The sequence below is a fragment of the Nasonia vitripennis genome, chromosome 5 (assembly GCF_009193385.2).
Source record: "Nasonia vitripennis strain AsymCx chromosome 5, Nvit_psr_1.1, whole genome shotgun sequence".
Lineage (NCBI taxonomy): Eukaryota > Metazoa > Arthropoda > Insecta > Hymenoptera > Pteromalidae > Nasonia > Nasonia vitripennis.
The window spans coordinates 25356123-25381621 of record NC_045761.1 but is presented as its reverse complement, the minus strand read 5'-3'; the positions used below and the strand labels follow the sequence as shown (position 1 = coordinate 25381621).

The 25499-nt window shown below is 46.8% G+C and overlaps 1 protein-coding gene across 4 annotated transcripts in view; it reads left to right on the top strand.

Annotated features, from left to right (window-relative positions):
• LOC100113985 (transcription factor Sox-2) overlaps positions 1-25499 on the top strand; it is a 306878-nt gene that overhangs the window by 164435 nt on the left and 116944 nt on the right. Inside the window, exon 1 of one of the 4 annotated variants that reach the window (XR_004345064.1) lies at positions 23788-23805. The exons of the other annotated variants lie outside the window; for them this stretch is intronic. The gene's annotated coding sequence lies outside the window, so the exon portion shown is untranslated. Of the gene's footprint in view, positions 1-23787; positions 23806-25499 lie in introns of those variants that run through there. 4 annotated transcript variants of the gene reach the window in all.

Genomic DNA, 25499 nt, shown 5'->3' with positions numbered 1-25499 from the left:
CCTTCTGTCGTCGTTCGCACCCGATGCTCGTCCAACTCTTTCATCCGTGCTCGCGCCTTACCTACTCGCTCGACGCGCTCGCGCGAGCAAGAGAGAGACTTGCCTTTCTCTCCTTCCTTTTTTCCCTTTGCCTCGTCGTCGTCGTCGCCGTCACTCCCTCGTAATTAATCATTCCCCCTTCTCCCTCATCTCTCCCGCAATCTCTCCTCCTCCTCTGCTGGGCGTCAAACAGCAGCAGCATCATGGCGGCGGAGCCGGAGGCTCTAAAGTTTCTCTCTGTCCTGCTTCCTCTCATCGTCATGGTGTCGTCGTCTCTGATATCGCCGGGTGTGTGCGTAGCTCACCTTCGCTCCGATCGTTTTTCTTCATGGCTTATACACACTTTTTTTCTTCTCTTCTCCATTTAGCCGAGCTGACCTTTGATGACGAGCGAAATGGCCACTGATCGCTTGAAAACTGTCCGCGATAAATCGTCTAACTCGAAAAACTCAACGGATAAGCGAATGCAAAATCCGCGCGGGATTTTAATGCAAGCAGTACACACTATACGTATAATGCCTCTGCTCAAAATGTGTCATTCTCCGCGGGCGCTCCTTCCTACTGCCTCCATCTTTTAATTTTCTCCTGCTCGCGTAATCACGAGCGAGCCGGCTCCGGAGCTCCATCCGAAGCTTTTTTTAATGAATCCCGCCGACGACGACTACGTCTTCCGTCGCCGGCGTCCGGCTTCTCGGTGTGCAGCGACCGAAGAAAGAAAGTCCGTGCTCAAGCTCAATCTTAATACGTCGGGGGCCCCGCAGGGCGCGAAACCAAGACATCATAGTGCGCGCGAGCGAGCGAGCTGCGGAAATAAGAAGTCGAAAAACTGGCGCGAAAATCCCCGAGGATTATAAATATACTGCGCGGGAGGATTTTCCTTCTTTTTTCTCTCACTCGCCGCGTACTCGATTTCTTCGCGGATTCCTCGGAGCTGTTTTCTCTGTCCGAGGAGGTGGTGGAGAAGAATGGAGAGCCGCCGCCGGGAGAAAAGTTTTATGACGCCAGAGTGAGAAAATGAGAAATATTCGAGGGATGCTGCATACTCTCGTCGGCTGCGAAAGTTTTTGTCGGTCTTGTGATAATTAAATGACGTTCGCCGAGCGTGAACCCTCGTGCTCAGAATCACGATTGTCGCTTGTTAAAATAGCACCGAAGAGGAAAAGTTGCGTCGAGCGATCGAGCGAGCTGAAAATTATGCTACTTCGAGGTCAAACGTCTCTCGGCTTATAAGTTGCCGCGCTCTGTGTACGTGGGTATATAAGTCGATTTCCTTTGACGTCTCGCAGAAGCGCAGACTAACGAGAGAGCGGGAGAGTTGGCTCTCACTGTAGCGCTGGCAGCTCTCGTGACTTGCCTAATTAAAATTAATGGAGAGCGCACCTTCAAGCGCGCGCTGTACGCTCGATGTTATATCGCGTTGCGAGTTTCTGGAACGTTTGGCGCATCGAAAATTTTGGCTTTTATCGGTTCGGTCTGATCACGTCGCGCATCATCTACTGCAGAACAGTGTCCGCCACAGTAGTCGCTTGACCACCTCTCAAGTGTTTAATCGCGGAGCTGCTCGTATTGTAATTTCGAACGAATTTTCCTCGTTGACACGAACGGCGGTACGTGTAATTCCTGCCAATCGGCCGAGGCGGGGATCATCGCCGGGGCAGTCGCATTCGCCGACTCGACAATCCGAACGAATTGGATAATTTGATCAGCTCGTTGAGCCTTTGTCAGGCCTGCCTGGGAACTCTGAATGGCCCACTCTATCCATCTCTCTATCCATCTCTCTCTCTCTCTCTCTCTCTCTCTCTCTCTCTCTCTCTCTCTCTCTCTCTCTCTCGGCTCGAAGACGTCGACGTCGCCGGAGAAGAAGGAGCAGGAGAGGAGATCATAGCTCGACACGCTAAATAAAGAATGCACGGCGTTTCCTCTCGGGGAGACGAGCGGGCACACGTACGTCGCGACTAATAAGACCGGCAGACGTGCCGGCGCGCGACTCTGTGACGATGATGCTGATGCTGCTGATCGAGTCTGCTGCTGCCAGCCGGCATGGCGACTTCGTCCGCGACGAGATGGTCAGCGTGTATCAAAAGGCCAATCGCCTCATCTCCAGATGCTTCCGCTCGAGCTAAGAATATTCGATTATTCGAATGCTTTTGACACGACGATTTTGCGAGATTTTTCGATTTTTGTTATTATTACTGCGGGTGCAGGTTGTAAGGCTAAAGTATTACACGAATGCGCCAAGTCGATTCAAGCTGGCTCGTGAAAATCTCGACTTGCCGGCTTCTTGTTTTTACACTCGTACTGTGTGACAAACGCATCTAACGAGCGCGTCGAGCTGTGTCTTTGAGACTCGCTAATTTCTCTCTGTTTCTTGGAAACCGATACGTTTCTGAAGCCGCCGCCGCCGCTGCAGTTCCTCGTATCTCGCGGAAGAGTCGCGAAAGTGCCATTCAAAATCCACTGATGGGAAACGATATTCCCGGAATGAAAGTCCCACTTATGCCTTTCTCAGCCTCGTGTAATTATCTCGGATGAAAAATATACACATCCCTCGTCACACTGTGTAACAAAGTTTACTCAGCTTTAATATCTTCACTCGGGATTACTCGGGGCATCACGCGGCGGTGGTTCGTTGCATAAAATGCACCGCTGATTGACCAACGCCGGAGATCCTCCGCTGCCGTCATTGTCTTGCAGCCGCGTATCGAGTTGCAGTCGGTACGTAAGACGTGTCTCTTTTTACTGTTATACGTGCCTTTGTCAGTTATTTGATTTTTTAAACATTAGAACTCACTTTAATCTGGCCTGTGTATTTAATTTCAAATTTGGCTCAGACGTCGGTATACGTATAACTTTATCGCAAACGTACGTATACAGTACGCTCGCGAATGACGTATACAGCCGAAACGAGACAGAGAAACCCCTGCGCGAGACGAGAGACGTCAGACTCACGCTTATTCGCGTTCATAAATATTTACCAGAAAACGGGCGTCGCTCGACGTTCCATTCTCTCGGCTTTAATGAAGCGCGCCGACACTTTTTCCCTTTTTGTTTTTATCGTTATTTCAAAGATAATGTAAGGATTGGTTATAACAAAAAATGCAAAAATATTTGAAAGGCAGAAAACATTATCGATTTCTCCTTCTTATTATTTCAAGAATCGCTTTCTAGACGTACTAAAAGCAACGAGAAGAGAAGCAAAGCGAGGTGTCAGTCGGCGACCACCAAGACGAATTATGGCAAAATGACGCGTGCTTTATTTATGATTACCGACTCTCTCTCTCTCTCTCTCTCTCTCTCTCCCTTTCCTCCTCCACAGCCGATGTACATTTTTCCTTCTGCTTTTACGAGCTTCGTTTTTGCGTCGCATCGACGATGCGCCGGCGATATTGCCCCGAGTATTTCTGCTGACTTACTACTGTCATCGCTTCTATATACACCGCTGTGAGCTCCTGATCCGGTCGATCGATGAGTCGCGGCCTTCGGAATGATTATTCACGAATTTCATGTATATGCCGAGCGCTGCCAGTCACGGCCGGATTTGGCCAGATGTTCGATTTTCCCCCCGAAAGTCCAAAAACATCGTAGCAGCGCAAAAGATTTACGCGTGTATTTTAAAGTATCGCATAATTACAGTGAGAACAACTCCCGAGAAACCCATTTCCTCGAACGCAGAGCCATAAAGCCAAGGGGGAAGTCGGCGTGCCCTCGTATACAGCCCCCTGGGCAGCGCGAGGCACCGTATAAAGTCGGCCGCGTCATCAATTGCAGAAACATCAGTTCCCAATCGGCTGTTTGCGCGATACGGCATAAGCAGATCCTATGGGGATATCCACTGCGTCGCTATGCGCGCTCGATGTCTCTCTCTCTCTCTCTCTCTCTCTCTCTCTCTCTCTCTCTCTCTCTCTCTCTCTGCATAACCCACATGGCGCACGTATATACGTATACACCCGCTTCTTGGGGGAAGGAACGAGCGGGGGGTGGTGGTCCGTTCGGGGCTTTGGGTAACCAACTCGTGAAATTCAATTACCGAGTCAGCGAGGGGTCGCGCTAGGCCTAGAGACGCTGGATGACGATATACACACAGGCGAAAGGGGTGGATCGCTGAAAATTTGAGTGACGGCTGGTTGCGATGCTGCGGTGCGCGGTAACAAGGATCTAAACTCTGCCGGTGAAGTAGCTTATCTTGATGAGCCGTATATCTTACGTCTGCGGCTACTATTCTTCGATTGTCTGGGCTTCCGATTGTGGTTGCGATTGCCATTGTTTCTTTTCCTTTGCGGCTCTCCACGTATCCTCGCGCGGATCTCCGCGATGAAGAACCTCGAGGGCTCAACAAACGTTGGGATGGAAATGGTATTTTTCGTAACCGCAGAAAGCGCTACACGATCGAAATCCTGGAAGAATCTCGATCAACCGTCCGCGTATCGGTTACGACAGTGGCGCACTGTTTTTCGGTTACTCGCTCGAATATCTTGACCCTCTCCCCGCTTGATTCCCTCGGTGGCAGCGACAGCTGATATCGTCTTCCATCGCTTTTCTTTCGCCGGCTGTCCGGCGCAGCCGTGCTTAGAAGTGCTTTCTCTCTCTCGCGGCCGTCTCCGACGTCGTCCTTGGACCTCCGCATCTCGAGGGCTTTCCTTCTATTCTTCGGTACTTGCTCTCCTAGCGAATGGGGCCACGCGCGAAGGGGGAGATAGTGAAATTGAAATTGTAACAACACGCGGCGTTTCGTTCTCCCGGTGAATGGACCACTATACTGTCGAGGGAGTAGCGGTCCTTATTTCTCGTACTTTCGATTCTCGCTAACCGTACGTTAGATCATCAGGTGACTTTCGACCGGGAGTTTTATTTCGCGTTCGCGAACAATGAGTCGCGTGCGTCCGGTGATCTGTGGCTTTGAGCGGAATCGCCGTAACGTGCGCATCGCCGTTTTCCATTGTAACGGAAATATACGTATATGCGAGAGCTGAACTAAGGCGGGATTCGAACCTTTGATTGATGATACCGACGCATTGACGGATTATAGTTTAGCGCGGGCGAAGCGCACTGCTATATATCCTGTATACGCGTACTAGCTCTATAAGCCCCCTGCACTCGCTGTATCTAATTCCGATGCTGTTATAATGATTCCGAGTGATTAATTGCCATGGATTTGGTGGTAATAAGCTACGCGGCCCTCTTTCGGGGAATCGATAATACGCGTCGAATTGCGCAACGAGCGCTAATTTGCGATTTTCGTCCATATATAAGTTTGCAACGTAGATCACAAAAAGAGCAACTCCTCTCGAAGCAAATCGTTCTCGAGCCCGCGATCCCACGTACGTATGTGCGCACACGCGCGGCCGCGAGTACGTGTATCCACTCGAGCCTCTCTCTCCTCTTTATTAATTCAAGTAGTGATCCTAGCGGACGGACGGAAGGCCTTCGCACGCCCGCGTAGTTGGCCTTTTTTGCCGGGCTCTCGCTCAGTAGTCTCCACCTCCCGAGCCCCGGCATCATCCAGACGCCCAAGAGCCTCTTGTGTGTATACCTATATCCTCGGCTCCGTCGAAGGATGATTGTCCGCGTGCGCCGGCGGTCGGACGTACGTAGAACGCGGCTACGTAGGACTGACGGGTTTGGGCGTTCATTAGCCGCTATTCATGGAAGGCTGAGAGCGAGAGAGAGATGCCTGAGGATTCTGGACGACGTCGTCGCTCGCCGGAGAGTGAGAGACAGAGAGAGCCAAGGGTGAAGCGCGAGCTGCGTATCTGCAGCCTCGGAATGCCGGGCCGCACGTTCTGGACTTGTTACTATATCCGCAGGCAAGCATAATTACGTCAGTCGGGCGACTGGACTCCCGGATGAACTTCGACTGTTGCGAAGCTGTCGGTTGTTTCGTGTTGCTAAGTATGCTGCTGTACAAAGTGCGTATTTTGATTGATTGGTATATCAAAAAGCAAATTCAGGAAGTTCCCCGCTTCGTGCAAAAATCATCAAAATACATCATGACGCAATGGGAATGTCGTATCGATGAGATGACCTTTCGCCTTCTATCTATTTTCCGTATCTCCGGCGGTAGTATAGTACCTTCTGCATTAGTTGAAAATTGAACGCGCTCACGAATGGAAGTGCGATATCAATTGAAAAAAAAATATACAACTTGTTAATAATTTCTAAGAGGATTGTGGAGTCTAAGCTATTTCAAAATATGACAAGATTTTGCTTAACTCTTTTTCTCGTGTTTTGTTACGTTTTGTCAAGCATCAGCTCTCAACCAATAGAAAAGACAACTACCGAGTCATTACCACCGTTGCCTACACAACGGCCAAATTTAACTGAAAAATTCTGTTCCCATGAGTCCAAGGTGGAAATTGTGGGTACACATTACTGTGCTAATGGTTATATTTTTATGTTCGGTGAATGTCGTCCAAGGGAATAAAGTTTAATTGGTCTCAACCTATTTAAGTGCATCATTGGTTAAAATCGTGTTAAAACATTATAATTTTTAACGAATTTTCGTAAAAATTAGAAACATGAATGTGTGTGAATAAAAAAATTTTCATTTAATAGTATTTCATAACGTGTTTTCTTCAAAGCAAGATTCGGATCAATTTATCTGGCGTTAAGCTAGTATCTGCTTCTAAAGATGATAATGTTACTATAAAAAATGTGAATATTCCTTAAATGGAGCACTTTAGTCGCCCATGCGTATTCAAACAAGCACGTTTAACACATAAAATAATTGACGATGTCACGCTTACGGAGTGAAATTATAAAACTTTTGACTTTATTGTGTATTTTGGGACTTGTGTGTTCATATGGTGAAGCCAGAAAAATTAATTATCAAAATGACTTACGTCATACATCTACGACTGAAAATTCAATCGACACCTCGACTGTCACACAGCGTCCAAAATTTCATACAGCATATAAAATGATTGATTCTGCTTCTTTTACTTTACTTTTTCCACCCGGTTATCAGTTAATGGATGCCGCATGTCGCTTAGAAGAAAATCGTTAAACATACATTTGAACACATCGCACATGGAGGAATAATTTCAAGTAAAGCCCGACAACTTCAAGAAACTATGATTCATACATTGATTCGTTGATAAAAGACACAGCACAAACTTGTAAACAAAACATTTTGTATAATACGTCTTCATCAAAACAGAAATACCATCAGATTGTCCGCTCTGACTTCAGTATCTATTCTGAGCGATAGCTTACTTATGAATAAAATTAGTGCTCTACAAAGATACCAACTTTCAGTTGCCGTTAGGTGTTAGAGATCGCAAGTAAAAAATTTAGGGAACATTTGTTAAAACTAGAAGAAACCATTTTCAGAATTACTTTTTTTATCTGTCTACAACCGAAAATTCAATAATCAGGGCAACAAGAGAAAAGGATTTATCTACTTATAGACATACGACTTATATCAAAAGGGCATGTAAGCTTGGTTACATTTGTAGATGGAGAATGTCGTCCCAAGGAAAAACGTTAAACTTTCGACATACATCATAATGCTGATTTAATAGTTTGGTCTGTCATAAGTTCTGTATCTGCTTCGGCAGATAATATTCTCGTTATATATAAAAAAACACAAATGCCCTGTGTAGAAGTAGAGAGCTTTAATTGGCCTTCGGCAACTCAGCTGGCAAGTTGAATTTTCGAATAATTGAGGATGTCACTCAAACTAAGTAAAGTGATGAAACTTTTGAGTTTAGTGTGTATTTTGGGACTTATGTGCTCATTTACTGAAGCCGGGAAAACATTTTTTGAATATGACTTTTCTGATATTTTTACACCCGAAGATGCGATAGAATCAACGCAAAATGTTGAACATAAATTCTGTTAGATATCGTATAAAATGCGAACCTGGTTATGTATTAGTGGACAGTGAGTGTCGACCAGAAGAAAATCATTAAACGCACAGTACTTTTAATTTGTAAATAGCATATATACGCAACCTTTTAAATAAGAGTAATATTTGTGCGGCTAATCTGTCTGTTTTGACATGAATATCTGTGTCAAGTGATAATAAGCCTCTTTATCGGTTACTTACATTTTTTTTAAACGAATTAAGTATTTCAGTTGGATTTGAGCAGTAAAGCCAATAAGCAGACAATTTCAAATAATTAAAATGTCACTTGTGCTAAATAAAACAACATTATTATATTTACTGTGCTTTTTGGGACTTTTGTGTTCGTTTGGTGAAGCTAGACGAAAAAAATTTGGAAATAACTTTTATCATATTACTACCACTCCAAATTCGGTAGAAACGACAACTGGCGCAGAAGAAATGACGACGCGATTTGCTCTTGAAATCATACAAACCCACACAATATGTTTAAAAAATGGGCATAAGTTTATAGATGGTGCGTGTCGTTTGACGGAAACATAGCGCTTTTACATAAAAACTGAAAAGCAAATAACTAAGTGTTTTTGACTCACAAAAAGCATTAGTATGTTAATATAATATTTGTAATTATTTTAATCAAAAATGTGTATTGTGTGTATGCGAATAAATAAATAGATAGATTAATTACCGAACCTCATAAGTTTTTTTACCTGCAATATCAGATTTATTTAAAACAGCCATAAAAATACTTGATTCAATAATATAATTTCATCGATGATCATTTTTGTTGAAACATTTATTCCGTATCGCACGACATGTAAAATCAAAGGTCGCAGGTAATTCATTCTCGGATTAGCTTTGACTCTGACAAATTAGTCTAATTATCCAATTGACTCAATGCACCGTTTGACGTCGTAGATGTACTAATATAAGATTAAGCCTCGTGATCGCCTTAACGACTTAATGCAGAGAAGGTCGCATGCACCAATGCACCACGGCAATTAAGACTTTTTAATTGCTACCAAAAACACATTTTAGTTTTTGGGTTTTATTTTTCTGCTTTAACTTGTTAAGCATTGTGTGCGTGTAAAATAACGTTGTAAAATATATTTTACAAATCAATGTAGTTCGTTTTTTATTGTAACCACGCAAAAAGTATTTTTATGACGAAAGCGAGACTATTGCATCATTAATGAGTGCCTTGACTGCTTAAGTTTATCTGTTTATAGCTTTCTCATACTATCAGTTTCATACTTAGTCAGTTCTACTGCCCGTTTCTTATACATTCTTTTTCAATTCAAGATTGCAACGATCTGGAATCATTATTGTAACTAGAAAAATATTTAAGTGCCATGGATAGACGGATAATTATAATTTATGTACTTATTCGATATTTCCGTTTATGAATCATTAAACGATAAAAGTCTAGTTAGATATAAATACAAAGTAAATTAATTTGAGTAGTTAGTCTTGCGAGAAACGTGTATTAAAAATATTTAGTTTGTACGCGTTGATTCTCAAATCTCAAAACATTTTAATAAATTAACGACGATATAATATATACACGTGTTCAGAAGGTAACCGTTTTTTTTCGTTCATACCACATTAGTTAGATACATTTTCATTCAAAAATGAAACTGCCTTTTGTTGCCCTTTGCGTAGCCTGCTGTGTGCTTAATCAAATTAAAACAATGCCACTTGATAAAACGCTTAATGCGTTTAATGAGACTAAATTTGTAGTGAATAACAATATATATTATATTATAAAAGATAAAATACTGAGCCTGCTCGGTTTTAATAAAAGTAGAGGAAAAAATGATTCTGAGAAATTTAGAAGTATAATGCCTGGGAATCGAGATTTTTGTAAGCCAAACGAAATTTTTATTTTTGGAGAGTGCCGACCAAAAGAGTTAAATTCTAGTGAATCTTAAATAAGCTTATGTTAGTTACACAGTAGCGATATGTACAAATATTGAAACCAATAGAACAGTAATCAAATTCACTTAATTATGAAAAATGTAGAATTATGGCATATGTCAGCATGGAATGAAATATTATCAATGCAGATAAAGAGAACTGACTTTCGACCTTGTTTCCAGAGCGCAGTTGTATCATGTATTCTACATGGTTATTCAGTTAGTAATGTGCATCTACCAGTGAATACTCTCACAATATCAATTAACGCTAAGGTTTATCACTGTATAATATCTTTGACAAAATTGTGTACCTCTTAAAAATGAAAAATTGTGCAATTTTGTTTATGATGTGCTGCATATTGTCTCTGACGGAACAGCAAATCGTCCAGTATCCTACAGAATTAACAGCATCTCGATTAAATAACACGGCTATCAGCAATAATATCAGCAATAGTAATAAATTTCAACAAAATTCGATGATTAGTGGAATTGCATACTCGGCTATCTACAGTAGTTCATGGTGTAAACCAGATGAGGTTATGGTAGATGGCGAGTGTCGTCCAGCAGAATAATCGAAATGATTTAATTGACATAATTGCTGCATCATTTTTTATTTCTAAAAGAAGATTTATTAAACAATCATTTAATAAATAATTGTCGTCGGTTTGTATATTGCTGATTTTGTAATTAACATGTTATATTTAATGTAATTCAAGCCTAAATCGTATCATTAGAAAAATATACTATCAAAACTGATACTTTTAATTATTATCCTGTTTTCATTCTTCCAACCTCAGCGCTATCATCACAATAAATATAGCAGGTTTTTCAGAATGTGATAACGTTTCTGTTTTCTTCTTAAAATGAGCTCATGACGGAATTACCAAAATCATTATCTCAAGACAATTTTTTCATAAGGATGAAGTCATCCGTTGCATTATAAATTTACTCGAATCACGTGGCGGTTCAACGTGCTATCATTGAATCACGTGCTCCCTTTATTGTAATACCCGATACGTCCCTTTAAATCGCAAAGACGCAAGCCGCTCTCGTGGTGATTATTTTCAGGAGAACAATGTGTCTCCGACTTTGTTCTCTGTACAACACGACACACGCGTACTCAAAGAGTTGAGAGCATGAAGAAACGCGCATGGACGACTGCGGTAACGTGAGAATTTGATTTATTAGCACGTGCTTTGAGGAACAAGCCGTTTATAAAGTTTTTTCTGTAATCGAGGCGTGCACGCCTGGTTTTCCCGTTTTCTGTCCATTTTTCGAGATTTATTTGCCTCGGGGATGAGAAAGTGATTTTGGAGTTCACACCTTTGTTGTTTATTTTATGTTGGGGAGATTCGAGGATATATTGTGTAAAACGGCGCGCGACCTTATTGTGCTCGCTGTATTCTTTTTTTTGTGTTGTATTGCGGTGTACTAAGTGAAGGAGTGATTCCTCAATCCTTTGCCGTACATCGACACGTCACACCTTTTTCGCATCAATGTTTTTCTTTATTTTGTTTCGTGGTTTTTGTTCGCGAGAAAGGGCGTTTACAGAAACACAGGGGATGCAACGCAAAGGTCACGTGCTTCGAAAATAATAATACACATAATATAGAGTATCCGAGATCAGCGAAATGAGAAATAGAACCACCCGCGAGCGTAATCATTCCTATCCCGTATTTTGGAATCATCGTGGATCTACGCTTCATCCTCCGGCTGGTCTCTCGGAAAAAAAATCAATTAAGCGTAAACAAAGAGCAGCTCAGTGGCAGCGGCTCGTATAAGACAGAGCTAGAATTCGCCGGCGAGCCGAGGAGAAGAAAAGCAACAGCGGCAAAGAGACGACGACGAAGAAGAAGAGCAACGAACGAGCGAGAGAGAGAGAGAGAAGGAGAGGAAAAAGAAGCTGCTGCAGCGCACGAGCTCGCGTGGAGGAGGAGGAGGAACGCTGCCACATTGTCTGGCGATTCCTCGGGGATGACTGGTTGCATTCAGCCCGTCCCCGGTATATTTATCCTCCTCTCTCCCTCTCGTTCTCTCTCTCTCTCTCTCTCTCTCTCTCTCTCTCTCTCTCTCTCTCGGAGAAGGATAGATGGAGAGAGAGAGGGGCTCTGCCGGTACTAATGTGGCATAACTCGAAGCGCTCACTGTGTCTAAGCCGTTCCTAGAAAACGCATGCACACGCCGAGCGAGCGATCTTTTCTCCCCTTGGCTTCCCTCGTCGCTCCCTTTTCTCTTTTCTTTTCGCTCCCTTTTCTCGCTGCCGCAGGTTTATGTGGATAGGTGCTCGTGAGGATGCGTATTTCGTTCGTGGGTGCACCGGAAACGGGGGATGCAAATTTCGATTTCCGCGTCGCGGTTGGGAATCCTTTGACGGTATTTAAGAATACGATGAACGTCGATTCTCAGCGAGCCTTTTTTTCACTCGTGAAACTCTCGATCGCCGTCATCGAACCGACGTGTAAAAATTAGCGAGTACCGTAATCTTCTCACGATTTTCCCAAGCCCAGCCGACTTTCTCGTTAACTCTAATAACAGCCCCGTGGAACACGTATCCTACAGCTGTAGCAACATTCGCAAGCCCCGTCCTCGCATTATGTTTCTCTCTGGATAATTGCACGATTACTTGATCAATCACGCGTCGACGAGCGTCGTTGCGAAAATTCAATGCTTGACTCTCGCGGCGTACACATCGCGTCAGGTAGGCGTGTCGGAGCTCCCATAAGAGCGTGCGTTTGCATCCACGCGAGCCGTAATTAATTTCTAGGTAAATGTTCATTTTTGCGTGAACTTGCAACTCTGCGGCCCCGCGAGTTAACGACGTGCTTCGCTGAATGCGTGCGACTTTGGCCGAAGAAAGTTGCAGTGTGAGAGGGACGTAGATTTCAAAATATTTATCACTCCGTGCATGCCTTTGAAGCTCGCCTCGGATCCCGTCGAGCGAGATATGTTGATGGATTTCCGGCGAGCGAAAATCATCGATTAAGATCTGCCATCGGTTTCAAAACATTTCCTGTGCACGGCATCGAAGCCGCAGCTCCTACGCACTCTTCCGCTGACATTCCAGAGCGAATTCAATGAAAACATCCATCAAGCCTCTCTCGAAACTCATCCGGTCACCGGAGAGTCGCGTATACACGCCGTCGGGGGTGCACTAACTCCATACCGGTTGGTTCTATTTTTCGGAAACTGTCCGAGTTTCCGTGAGAAGTAAGCAAGCATCGGCTCTCCTCCCTCGAAAATTCCCAGTAAAGAGATCACGCTGTAGCGCACAGGTATAGGCAAAGTAGGGGGTTGTTAGTCGCACTCGTAGCAGCAGCGGCGGTAGTAGGTGGACAGGAGGGAGAGAGAGCGGCCACGTGCAGGTCCGTTAAAAACGACTGGTGCGCGGTTCACCGACGATGATCTCTCTCTGCAGCGGCAGCAGCAGCGTTTCGTTTCGCGCGAAGAGTAGAAATGCGCCTCGCGAGCACAAAAGACTCGGCTCGGTCCATTCATTCATTCATTCACGGACCGCTCGATCCGTGTATACACGGATTTTCCCATAGGCAAAAAGGAAGGTTCATCCGTATACAGAAGAGAGAGCGAGCGAGTGAGTGAGCAGGTAAGAAGGTGGAGAGAGGGAGGACACCCCCGCGGCGCGCGTAGCTTCGCAGTGCCATGCTGATGCAGTCTCCGGAAATCTCTACTTACTCGCGCGCTTGAATGGCTGATGCTCGTCCGAAGCTGTGTGCCGATCTCCGAGTGCTGCGATTTCGGGATTTTCTTGGCTTCGTGTTTCTTTCTCGGACTTCGCCTCGGATTTTTGTCACCTCGAATCCTTGCGAAGCGTTATACGAGCTCACGGAGTATCAAACTGGAAAGAGTACTCGAGACACTCTCTCGGCACTCATAACCGCGAAATGCAACTGCCGTTATTATAAGCCACTTATGTCTCTTAATGCAATCGTTGCATAGAATGCGCTAAGCGGTTGAATTTAAATGACATAGATCACGGAGGCAGAAGCGAATTGTAAATGCACCCCACGATCTCCATTAGCTCGTCGTCCTTCTTCAATTACCCGCACCGACAATGACACTCAAAAATTCATATGCGCACAATGTATCACGACTCTGCAACTGCAGGAATGCAGCCCGACAAAGCAAACAAAAAAGTCGCGAGAAAAACTTGTCGTCAAAACTGCGACTCTCGAGTGCCTACATGCCAGGATGCACTCGAAGCGCCTGATACATATACATATCAGAGTAGACCCCGGAGTATAGACGTAAAAAACGCAATAAAGCAGAGGAGATAAATCTCAATCGCGCCAGGTATACGGTCGCCCCCAGCATGAGAAATCCCGGCCACTCTTCCATTTTTTTTTCTGCGCTCGTTTCAGACACACACTCGGGGCCCCATGGGAAAGCCGCTTTGCTCGATTCCGGGACCCCTTTTTTCCTTATACGCGTGCGATCCTCGCTCTTCTTTTTTTCCGAATTCGGGTGTTACACGATGCGAACCGTTGATATAACGCAGGCGAGAGTAAGGTCGCCGCTACTGTTCTACCGGCCGAGCTGACTGAGGAGGCGGAGAGATGGGACGGAGGAACAGAGTGAGACGTTCGCTGATAGGTGGGCAGGGATGGATGGGTTTATTAGAGCGTTGGAGTAGTTTTGGGACGGAGTCAAATATTTGCTCGTTTTTTAGTACGTCCAAACGCTTAATCAAGGGATACGCTGAATACGCTTGCAGAAATTAGGCTACCGCACGCTTATTTGTGTATAAACGCAGCTCTAAACGTACGGCGCCGAATAAAAGAGTGAGGTGCGCGAGATGCGACCTCGAGATAATGGCGCGCGTGAGCCTTAAAAAAAGGGGGATCGCACCTTTCCTTTTTTCCTCGGCTATTTCCGTATCTCGCGCGGCGCTGTAAGTATAAGGAGGAGAAAAAGGGTCGCGCGACTGCTGCTGTGTGCCGATGGACGGATCTGTTTAATTTGCGGGCCATTGTGCGCGTGAGCGCGCCCGTCGCCTCCGATCATCAGGATCCGCGGACACATCAGATAGGACGCGAACGATTTTTTTTTCATTCCTGCTTCTTTATGCGCGCATACACCCTCTGTGCACGCACACAGAGACGTTTTTTGTGATCCTCAATTTGTTCGTCAGATAAGGCGAAGGGTCCGCTGTATCTCTCCGCCAGTGTATTTTACATCTCCTCGTCCTTTTTTCTCGGACTTTTTTCGGCCGAGTGTAAATATGTAAGCGATGAGGCAGCTCGTGCGCGCGAGGGGTAGATTAATGCAGTGTGATTAGGACGAGGTGCGTTTGTGCGTAAGTGGGCATTTAAGGAGAAAGAAATTGGAGGTATATGTTAAGGCTCGGATCTTGATGGTGCGTTTTTTTACGTTGGGGAAATATTCTGGTTGAAAATTAGTATGTCTTGTTCGGATGAATAAAAAGCCTCTAAATTCAAGTCGTAAATTAATTGACCTATCGATTCGACGTCTGTCAAAAGTCAATAGCCCAGTACACAAACAAAGCACAAAGCGCGCCTTCCCTGTATCCTCCGTCACAATTCGCGCGATCAAAGAAGCCACCAGTTCATTCTTTCCCCCGGCCATAGAAAATCCGAAAAGAAAAAGCCAAAAGAGCCATCGGCACACGATGTATTATACAGACCCGAGAGTCTGTATAAAATCGCACACGCAACAGGTACAGAGAGCGATCGGTTTTGCGCGCGCAGGTGAAATCCCTTTCAGACGCGGATCTTCCGCGATTGAATTCATATTACGCGGGCCAGAGGAAGAGAGAGTACAATGCGGCTGGTGCGCGATTCAGTGATTCGCGCGCGGGCGTAATGCGATATCGCGAGAGCAGAGAGTGAGCGCCAGGATGAATGAGCGACGATGAATGGACATTGAAGCGATCTCTGCTGCGCTGACTTGTGCAGATGCCGTTTTCACTTTCGTCGCGTTGTTCTCTCGCCGCGGTTTCGATTGCGGAGTAAGTAGTTGGGAATTTTTCCGAGGTCAAGGTTCACTACTCCTGTTTTTCTCGAAAGTCTATCAATAGTAGGTGCATTTTCTGGAAACGCGTGTACGGTATTGTGATGGAGTATATACATCGTGTGATCCTTTTGGGTCGAGTGGAAATTAATACACGGCGCGCGGGAATCCGGACAATGGCGTAAAGAAGCTCCTCGACATACACACGCATCGTGCGTAAAGCGATACTTCACCAAATAGGCCGTAAACACGCGGAGTCGTACCGCAGCCATAGGACAATGAATGAAAAGGACGACGAGACCTCCCTCGCGATGCGCTACGTCTTGATCAATCGCGATTCTTTGTTTATGCCCCGCGTGCACTGGATACACCTACGCTTTTCTGAATAAAAAAAGTAAATAAAAGCACGACTGCACCCGAATAGGAGATCCCGGCACCTTTTTCCCATACGCGCACGACGTTTCACTCACGAGCTCAGACCGCCCAGGAGACCCCGGATTATCCAGTGTCCGCCGTAGCACTTCATCACAGCCCTCTCTCATCTATATAGCCATAGTGCAGTGCGCTGCTTTTCCAGCGAAAAATAGAGCGCGTGTTTGGGGAAGTCAATTTCTCGGTGCGAATCCGAGGCAGGAAGACACAATGTCGTCTTGTGTGTGCATTATAGCTTCGCCTACACGAGTGTATGGCTCATTGTCGTGCTACCGTGTGTATAGGCAGCTTTTCTCTATACAGATACATAACGCACGTATAGAGCGTGTGTATATGGGTTATTGTCGACGCGGACGCGCGCGTTTTCGATTCAGCTCTGTTGGGTGCTCGCGCGCGCGTATTATTGTACCGCCGCTACTCGATTATGAAATATACACTAGCCATGCCTGGCGTTTGAATGATTTTGGATGTCGCTTTGTGACGACGAGTGATTCGATAATTGGCTGTTTAACGGCGGGAGCCGATATGCGCGCGCGCCTTTCATCCGCGCGCTTTTTGTCCGGGACGCGATAATTATTGGAAAAAAAAGTTGGCAATAAATTTACCCGACTCGAGTGTCGATTCGGTAAAAGGCTAGCTTTGGGCGCCCCTAGAAGCGGCCGGTGTTCTCTCTCTCGGCGCTGTTTGCTTAATCAAGTGCGAAGCTCGAGGAGGCAATCGTAAGCAAACGAGGGATCGGAAAGTTTACTTTCCCTTTTCTTTCCCTTGATCGAGCGCACTTTTCCGTCTTTGCAGCTCTTCGCGCAAACGGCGCAAAAGTGCGAGAGAGCCCGGGCAAACACTCGACGTCGATCGTTGTTTCGCCGCGCGCGCGCTAATTCGATTATTTCAGTTCGAGGAAAAAGCAGCGGTTCGATTCTCGTTCGGAGTTTCTACGCGGAAAAGTGCACGTTCACCGCGCTGCCTCATTGTACACGCGAATATTCCGGCCCCGAAAATCAAGTGCACGCACTCGTCAAACAGGGCGAACAGACAGCCAGCGCGTCCGCCTACATTTCACGCGTATAAAACAGCCATCCATTAGCCGGCGAAGCCGTGAAGCTATCGATTCCGAAAACAGAAAAAATCCCCGTAAACCCTCAGTCCTTCTCTCTCTCTCTCTCTCTCTCTCTCTCTCTCTCTCTCTCTCTCTCTCTCTCTCTCTCCGCTTCGTTCACAGAAAAGAATGCGCGCAGTTTCCGGTGCTCTGGACCGAAGAAGAAAGAAAGCGCGCGCGCGCTTGGCGCAACGCAGTCTGCACCCAACACCGCCGCCGCCGCCCAGGTATACACCAGGTGCGTGGTGGTGGGTAGATTCTCCTTCTTTCTCTCTCTGCCGCTCGCTCGAGGCACGAAAAATATAAATTACCTTCCGCACTTCTAGGAACGAGAGAGCCCCCCTGGTCGAAAATTTACGAGCAAATTAATCGTAATATCGACAGTCGGCTCGGAGACTCGCTCCGCCAGACTGCGAGGAGACTTTGGAGCGCCGCGATGCGGGTATCCACGGCGTTTTTGGAGTTGACTTTTTTCTCGGGGCTTTGATTTTTTTGCCGGTCGTTTGCTGGTGCGCTGCGTGCCTTTTTGCGTTGGAAGTTTTGCACGAACACAGCTCTTCAAGACAAATTGAAAAACAATAATCGTAAACGTCCGATTTCCCTGATTTCAACCTCGAATCGTCCCCTGTCGTGTTCCCTTTTTTCCTGGCGTTCACCCCTATCTTGCATAGGTGGAAATTGCGTTCAACGCCTCGCACGCGCATTTAATAGACGGCGCAGGAGCAGCAGCAGTAGTTCGCGCATCGTTTTACGAGGCCGCGGAAAGGAGGCGTAGCCTTGTGCGTGCCCATAAAACCCTTTGTCAGCTGCGCTCCTCCGTTTTAACGATTCTGTTTTTCTGAATAAAGAGGTTATAGCAGGCGGCGACTCTGTCTTTCCCTTTTTTTTTTTAATAAATTGAACTCGGTTAATGGACCTGGCGGCCCTGATTTATGACGGAGATGATTGTCGATCGTTTAGACGAATTTGTGGCTGTGATGCGGGACGCGATACAGATGTTTCATTTTTTGCATCCTCCTGGATATATCTCATTTATAGTGATTGACATTTTCTGTCATTGTTCACCAGTAGTATATTATGGTCCAACTGCCTCATTGAGCTTACTTGGGTAGCTCAAGCTATAGCTGATTATCAAGTAAATTCATTTACCATAATAAAAGTCATAATCAGAGAAAAGAAGCCACAAAGCCAAGTCATCCGAATCGACCTTCTAATCCGCCTCGAAGTCAACTCCTCCTCTCATTTCCCAGCTCGTCATAAATAAAGCGCCGAAATAGACAACGCCGAGAAACGAAAAGCCGAAAAGTCAGGAGGAGCAATAGACCGAGGCGTCAGGTGCATAAATCTCACAGCAGCGGCGAAAACATCGGAGCCTACGTTGCAAGGCTTACCGCAAGCGAGTAACAAGTGCCGGGCTTGCATATAAAATAAAAGTTGGCTCGTCGAGGGAGATACACCTGCACAAGTCGATCGTAGTGTCCTCCGCGCGATGATTTATGCTTCCAGCAGGTGGAGGCAGCGACGCCAGATTTTACGGATTTCCCTCGGGTACCGGCGACCAGCGCGCGAGTCATTGTCACCACCGGATTTTGCGACTCGACTCGCTATAGGCCTTAGAGACCTGCGCTGCCGAGATTCTCGGAGGACACTTTCTTAATAGGCTTTTCACTGCTGATTTTCTGCTCGCCTACCGCGCGCGCTTTGCTGTTTTTCTGCCTGCCCCTTCAAACTTGGGCCTCTCCGATGCTGTATCCTTTACGCCCACTGGCTGCTATTTTTTTCCTTTATTTTTTTCAATTCGAAAACGTGAACGCAGTTCGTTTCGAAGTTAATTTCCGTAGAGACCAGAGCTTCGAGCTGTTGATTTTCGCCGTCTCTCGCGCAGCGCTTAATTCGGCTTACACGCGATCCTTTCCTACCGTCGTCGTCCGCTTAAGGCGAGACTGAAAAAACACTCGTTTTCACCGGGCCATCGAACCAATAACAGAGATCTGCTTCTTTCGCGCCCCATCCCTCCGTCAACAGTAATGATCTCTGTTGTTGTAGCATCGCTGTTATCCCCGCTTAAGACTTATATCGAATTTGCGGCTCTGTCCGTTTGCTCGAATCTCGCTCGAGTGGAAGATCGAAGCCGATCGATTCAATTATTCCCACGATTTTGGGTACGCACACAGCGGCAGCGGCTGATTCCAGATACGCCGGGATTTAGCTCGGTCGAAATCGAGAGATTGTGATATTCCAAGATGGCGTACGTGTTTGCGTTGGGGATCCGAGCTTGTGTGTGGTCCCTCTCCATTATGTACGTACGCGATGCAATTACCCGAAAAACTCTAGGCGTGCCTGTACGGGAATTCTAAACCAGCCCTAAATTTCGCAAACAGCCGGCAAACGTCTTTTCCCTACTCTAACGACGACTAAAACGCGGAGATTTCAATGAAAATTTGCATAAGTTCGCCAAAATACGAAGCGAGCGAAAAAAATCATCCCCGTCAGTTGTCCCGTCAGCGTTATTATCCGAAAGCCGCGAAGCGGACGCGCGCGTCGCGTCGAGTAAACTCGTCTCTCGCAAAATAATCGCATTCATTAGCGCTACTGGCAGAGACAATTTTTCCGCATGGCCTATAACGTGAGAAAAAAAGCCGTGTACCGGACGCGCGAAACAAAACACCCGACGTAACAAGAAGGACGGACAGGTAAGAGCGAGGAGACGAGAGAGCTGAGCTGCGAGATAAAAAAAAACGACGGAGAAACGACGAAAATAAACGCGAATGCGCGAGTTAATGAGGCTAATCCTGTGGTCGTGCGAGTACAGATTAGTCCCCGAGATCCTGTTACCGGCGCGGCGGAGGGTGAGCTCGGCAGATGACGGATTTGAATATACGAGCAACGTTAAATAAGCCGCGTCACAATAAAGCAGAAGCCCGTCGAAATTTGTTGCAAATGTTCAAATTAAAAACGAATCCGAGCAAACTTTCTAATTCCGAACCGCAACGAAGTCTCGAGAGTATACACAATACGCAGTGTGCATAATCACTCCCTGGAAATTCGCAAAATCCTGCGGTCGGCGCTGAGGAAAAAATCATCCTAAATTAGGCAGAACGAAGCCCATCGCTCTCTCTCTCTCTCTCTCTCTCTCTCTCTCTCTCTCTCTCTCTCTCTCTCTCTCTCTCCCCCCCTCCAGCAGCGCAGCCACCATCGAGCCACCTGTGCATCGCACATAGCTACGAACTGACCGTTCGAATCCCCGTCGCGCGTCATTGAGAAAACGCGCCGTAGAAACAGTGATGCAGCGCGGCGAAGAAGAGAGACGGAGAGAAAGCTCAAGGGCTCGCGCGAGCGCGGCAGACAGCGAGGAGCCGCAGCCGCGCGTCGCGCTGTCTGGAAAGTAGCGGAACAATGCGCTTCGCCGCGGAGGGAGGGACAGAGAAAGAGAGAGAAAGCGCGTGCGGGCTATATATGCTCGATAACGAACCTGTCGTCGGTTGCGCCGGTAAAACTCGTCTCTTCCGCCGGCGGCGACGAGAAAAAATCATTAACTCTCCGCGTTGGTGTCTCTCAGTGTATGCGGATGCTCCCGTTTTTTCCTCTCTATTTCTTTCTTTTTTTTTTAATGCGCGCGTGCAAAGTCGGTCGGTGTCGCGGGAAAATAGATCGGCCTCGTTGCAGCGCGTCTCGCGGCGGAAAACGACACAAATAGCGCAGTCTAGACCCGCAACGACGATGCGCGTTTGTCGACGGGAAAATGCCGGCGTTGACTGGACGTTCGCTTATTTTTTTTTATTTTTCGTCCGATTGCGGGGTGCGTTTAGTTCTGCAGTAGGCGTCGATCGAGAGCGGAAGCGACGTGTTGGCATTATGCGTAGACTTTTGTCTCCTATGGCTCTGCTGCAGGCCTCGGCGATGCTGGTTTAGCAAACCTGTACATATTACCATGAAATTGTATGTACGCAATGCGCATCAACGGCAGTTACAGCACCAGCGGCCCAAGCAGGCTTAAGAAGGCAGTTCTAGAAGGCTATATGTAGACTCGGCGCGTAGATTCTGATAAGAGAAACGGAAAGGTGCCTGTGCTCCACCTGATTCCGTATCGCATTTACTGCCAGCTTATATAGCGGTATTTTTCTCCGTGCAGCGGAGCACACTACCAGTGTACGGAAAGCTGCCGACAACAAAGGAGCGAACTTTTCCGGCTTAAGCTACGCACCTACCGATTCGCAACCTGCAGCTAGTCGGAGATCGATCTACATCGATCTTCATCAGCATCAGCCACCGGTCCTGGAAATCCCTTTCGGGCAACACCCAGAAGCTTATATGCATGCGCTGCGTCTCGAGTAACGCGGCACGACACTTCGTTCTCGATTATTCCCTCATCTAAGACAAATCGTCGCCGGCCGAAGAAAGAAACGAAGGGAAAGGAGGACGAGGGGAAGGAGCAGGAAGAAAAAATAGCCGGAGATGTCCTTTCGAGATACGCCGCCGGGATCATGAATGAAGTTCTCCTTTCATTCAGTATTATACATAGGCAGCGAAGATGAGATCGGCAGATAAGCACCTCGGCCCATTTATATTTGCACCACCCACTTCCTTCTTCTTTTTTCTCTCTCGAGAGAGCGGAGGAGTCGTCGTACCTTCCGAAAAGACGCGGCCGAGCCTCTTCCACGAAGGTTGCAGCTATGTGTGCCAGTAGTCATATCAGTCGAGAACTTTATATCGCCGAGTAGAGGTGCGCGCTTTCATTCACGGAATCGATCCGACCGTGAAAAACGCACCTTCCGATGCGTATACTGGCATTTAGAGAGTTTTTTCGATTGACACGTGCGGAGGAAGGAGCCCTTTCCGGTGCATCTCGTCGAAGGTCGGAGCACGAGGTGTGCGTCGATGGTTTTTTTTACCTTGAGGATGAACATCGTAGACGGCCGTGTTCCTGTTGCTTTGTGTCATTTTTGATCCGAGATTTGAGGACTGGTGTTGTGAATAATTTTACCTGTTAAATGTAATTGAGAGACGCGTACAAAAAATACTGTCAAATACCGCTTCATCGAGAGAAGCAATAGCCGCGAAGACGGATGAAAAATGAATGAGCGGCCGGCATATCCATTTGTCACTAATCACGAGAGAACCGTAATATTTCACAGTTCGAGAGATGGAAGAATACCGAGCCGAGCAGAAGAATGAGAAAAAAAGAGATTTCAGAGCGCTGCGACACCTTCTCGGATTCCATTCGAAAGGACCGCTTCAACTGTCGATTCATCGACTTCCTCTCCGCCTACCGTTTAAACTCGCCCCCCTTTTTTCCGCGTCGCGCTCTGCCACTGCATTATACTCCGGGCAGTAATTTTTGCGGTGTCCCGGGCTTCTTGAGACGCACAATGCAAAATCCACTGCGACAGCTTAGGGAGACGTCGAGTCTATTTGTGTGCTTTGGACGTTTTTGAGGCTGAAAAATCTTTTGGATTAGGCTGTGTAGAGACGCCTTGAAAATGCAGTGAACTCGAACATTTTTCAGTCAATTATTTTTTAATTGAGCAGTCGCAGGTGCGAATCGACTCGGAAAGATGATAATTACTCATATGAATAAACAGATCACTCCTCGAGATTGTTTATACAGTCGTCAAGCACGAGACTCGCTCGGAAACGGAAGACATTCAAACCCGTCATCCTCGCCAGGAATCCCGTTAGGCGCGCGCTAGGAGAAAATTGTCTATCATTCCCTCGTCAAGCACCGGTCACCCCTTTTCCCGAAAAATGCGAGTCGACTGTGCCGAGTGAGCGACTGGTCCAGCGTTGGCAAAGTGTCGTGAAAAATAGCGTCAGGTATAGGAATTTTCTCTCCTGCGCGCGACCTCGGGGCTTTCATTCATGCGGCTCTCGAGGACTCTGGAATGCCGTGAATTTTGGAGGAAAATTTTTCGTAGAATCGCGCGCAGCGTGCGAAGCAAAGCGAAGAAACCACGAGCTTTTGAGAACGGACGCAGACGAGCTGGTACTTGGGAGGACAACAAAAAAAATCTTGGCCTTCGAGAGCGTGCAGAGGGACCCCGAGTGGGGGAAGTGAAAACATAGTGCGCGCTTGCTGGTATCGAATCGCCGCTTCCATTCACGGATTTTCGTCCTTCTTTCATTATTTCTTCGCTTCCACGCTTCATTGTACGCCGAGAGGATTTCCAGGCTGCAAGTGTCAATTATCGCGTTAATTTGATCACGCTTTAATTTCACTGTGACGATTTCCGCCGGTTCAATTCCCTTCGTGGAAAAGTAGAAGCGTGAGTTATTTATTCCACACTCGAGTTTGTTTTCCCTGCCTCGAAGCTTATCGAAGGCGTATAGAAGAATTCAAAACACTAAGAACAAAGAGCCGCTGTACTGCTCTTAATACGCCAGACTCTCACACGACGGCGACCAGTTAGATACCCGTGAACTGTCGACTAGAACAGATCGTCTCCTGCAGTCCACCCGGTAGATGTGGTCGCGTTGAACATCATAAATCGACACCTGTAAGTAGATTACGCTAGTGTTGATACTCAGAAACACGGATTATACCAATTACCATGAAACGCTGAAAAGGCTCTCAAAGTATGCGTGGAACGCGCGTTTTGACATTTATAGCGCGCCCCAGAAATTATGGTGTCGAATCCACCTCTCTCTCACACTATACTCTCCCTCACTCCTTCTCGGAACCTCGCGCGCCGCCATCGATTCCAAAAAAAATACTCAGCCCTCCTCCCCCGAATTTTCCTCGAGATGCGTGCGAAGATGCGGCTCGAGATCACAGGAGACTCCAGGAGATCAGTTCTGGCGATCTAACGAATCGGATAACTAGCTTTCGGACGATGCTTCCCTCTCTTACCTGTGTATTCGAATTAAGAGTTCAAAGAGATCGCGCGAGCGCGAGTAAACGGAGACGCGCGAGCTTCCGAAGAAGCTGGTCAGAAAGGATCGTTTTAGTGTAGGCATCGGGTTACGCTCGCGCAGAAAAGAGAAAAGGACGCGAGCGAGTCCTTTCTTTTTTCCGCTTTTTTCTAGGATTTTTTTCCTCCTCGGCTGGAAAAGGGACACGCGCGGAAAAAATTGGAGTAGATCGAGTAGCTACCGAAGCTACCGGTGGCTGCAGTGAGAAGGGTGTAAGGTGATGAAGGTAGAGCAGCGGCGAGAAATCGTAGAATGAGATAAGATTACGCGTTCACAACTCGTAGGGATGTACAATGCGAGAACGACGGATGAAAAAAAGTTTGGATTTACTGTCGTCGTAAAATGCGCTGGTTATGTACTGTTCGGGTGTAAAAATCATAGGATCACAGGAAAAGGTTAATTGCACGTTTTTGGATGAGTGTCGGTTGCCGAAAAAACACAGCTGCGGTCTCGTCACGACGACAGTTGGTAATCGAACTGCAGAAATGTATGTGTCTCTGAGACGTCGAGGTGACTTGAAAAGATTCAGCTCGAATTCGCTGGTTCCTCTCCTTTTTATTTTAGAAAACGAAGTCGCACAATGGCAGATGCTGTTTCATATCGCGCGACCGTTGGTGTATTTCTGAAACTGATACTCTCCTTTTCTGGGACTTTTTTGACATAATCGAACAAAAGGCTTGAGAGCGTCGAATATTGTGCATCTCCTGGCATTCTAATCCACGAGAACTCGGCTCGCGTACGTTTTTGTGTCAAAATTTAAAATTTGAAAGACGATTCGCGTCCAGATTTAATTATAAAACTCGTCCCCAGCGAGATCCATCAACGGGCAACCGCCACTCGAAACTTCGCAATCAACCGAGCATCGAGTGGGAGCGAGAGACAGAACTCAACAGCAGCATCCGCAGCGGCGTCAAATTGTTGAGCCATTTGGCCTTAATGGTGGCGGCGAGAGACGTTAAACGGATTGAACCGCGCGACGTCAATCGTCATCGTTCGCTCAGTGGATGGCAGCAGCCGCTTCCGATCGCTCGCGAGAGGCTATATCCTATCCCGCTCTCGCGATGCCCCGATGCTATGCGCGCAGCTCTCTCACTATAGTGTATACGTCGCGCTTATCTCTCGCGGCTGCTGTAATGGCCAACGCGCGGAAGTTCGCCGGCTTGAGTGATTAATTCGCGTAATTGTTCGCGGTGCTGGCAATCATCGCCTCGGGGGTGGGGGGTGGGGGGGTCGATTGATGCGATTGCGTGGGAGTATACGGATTTTTTTTTCGTCTCGT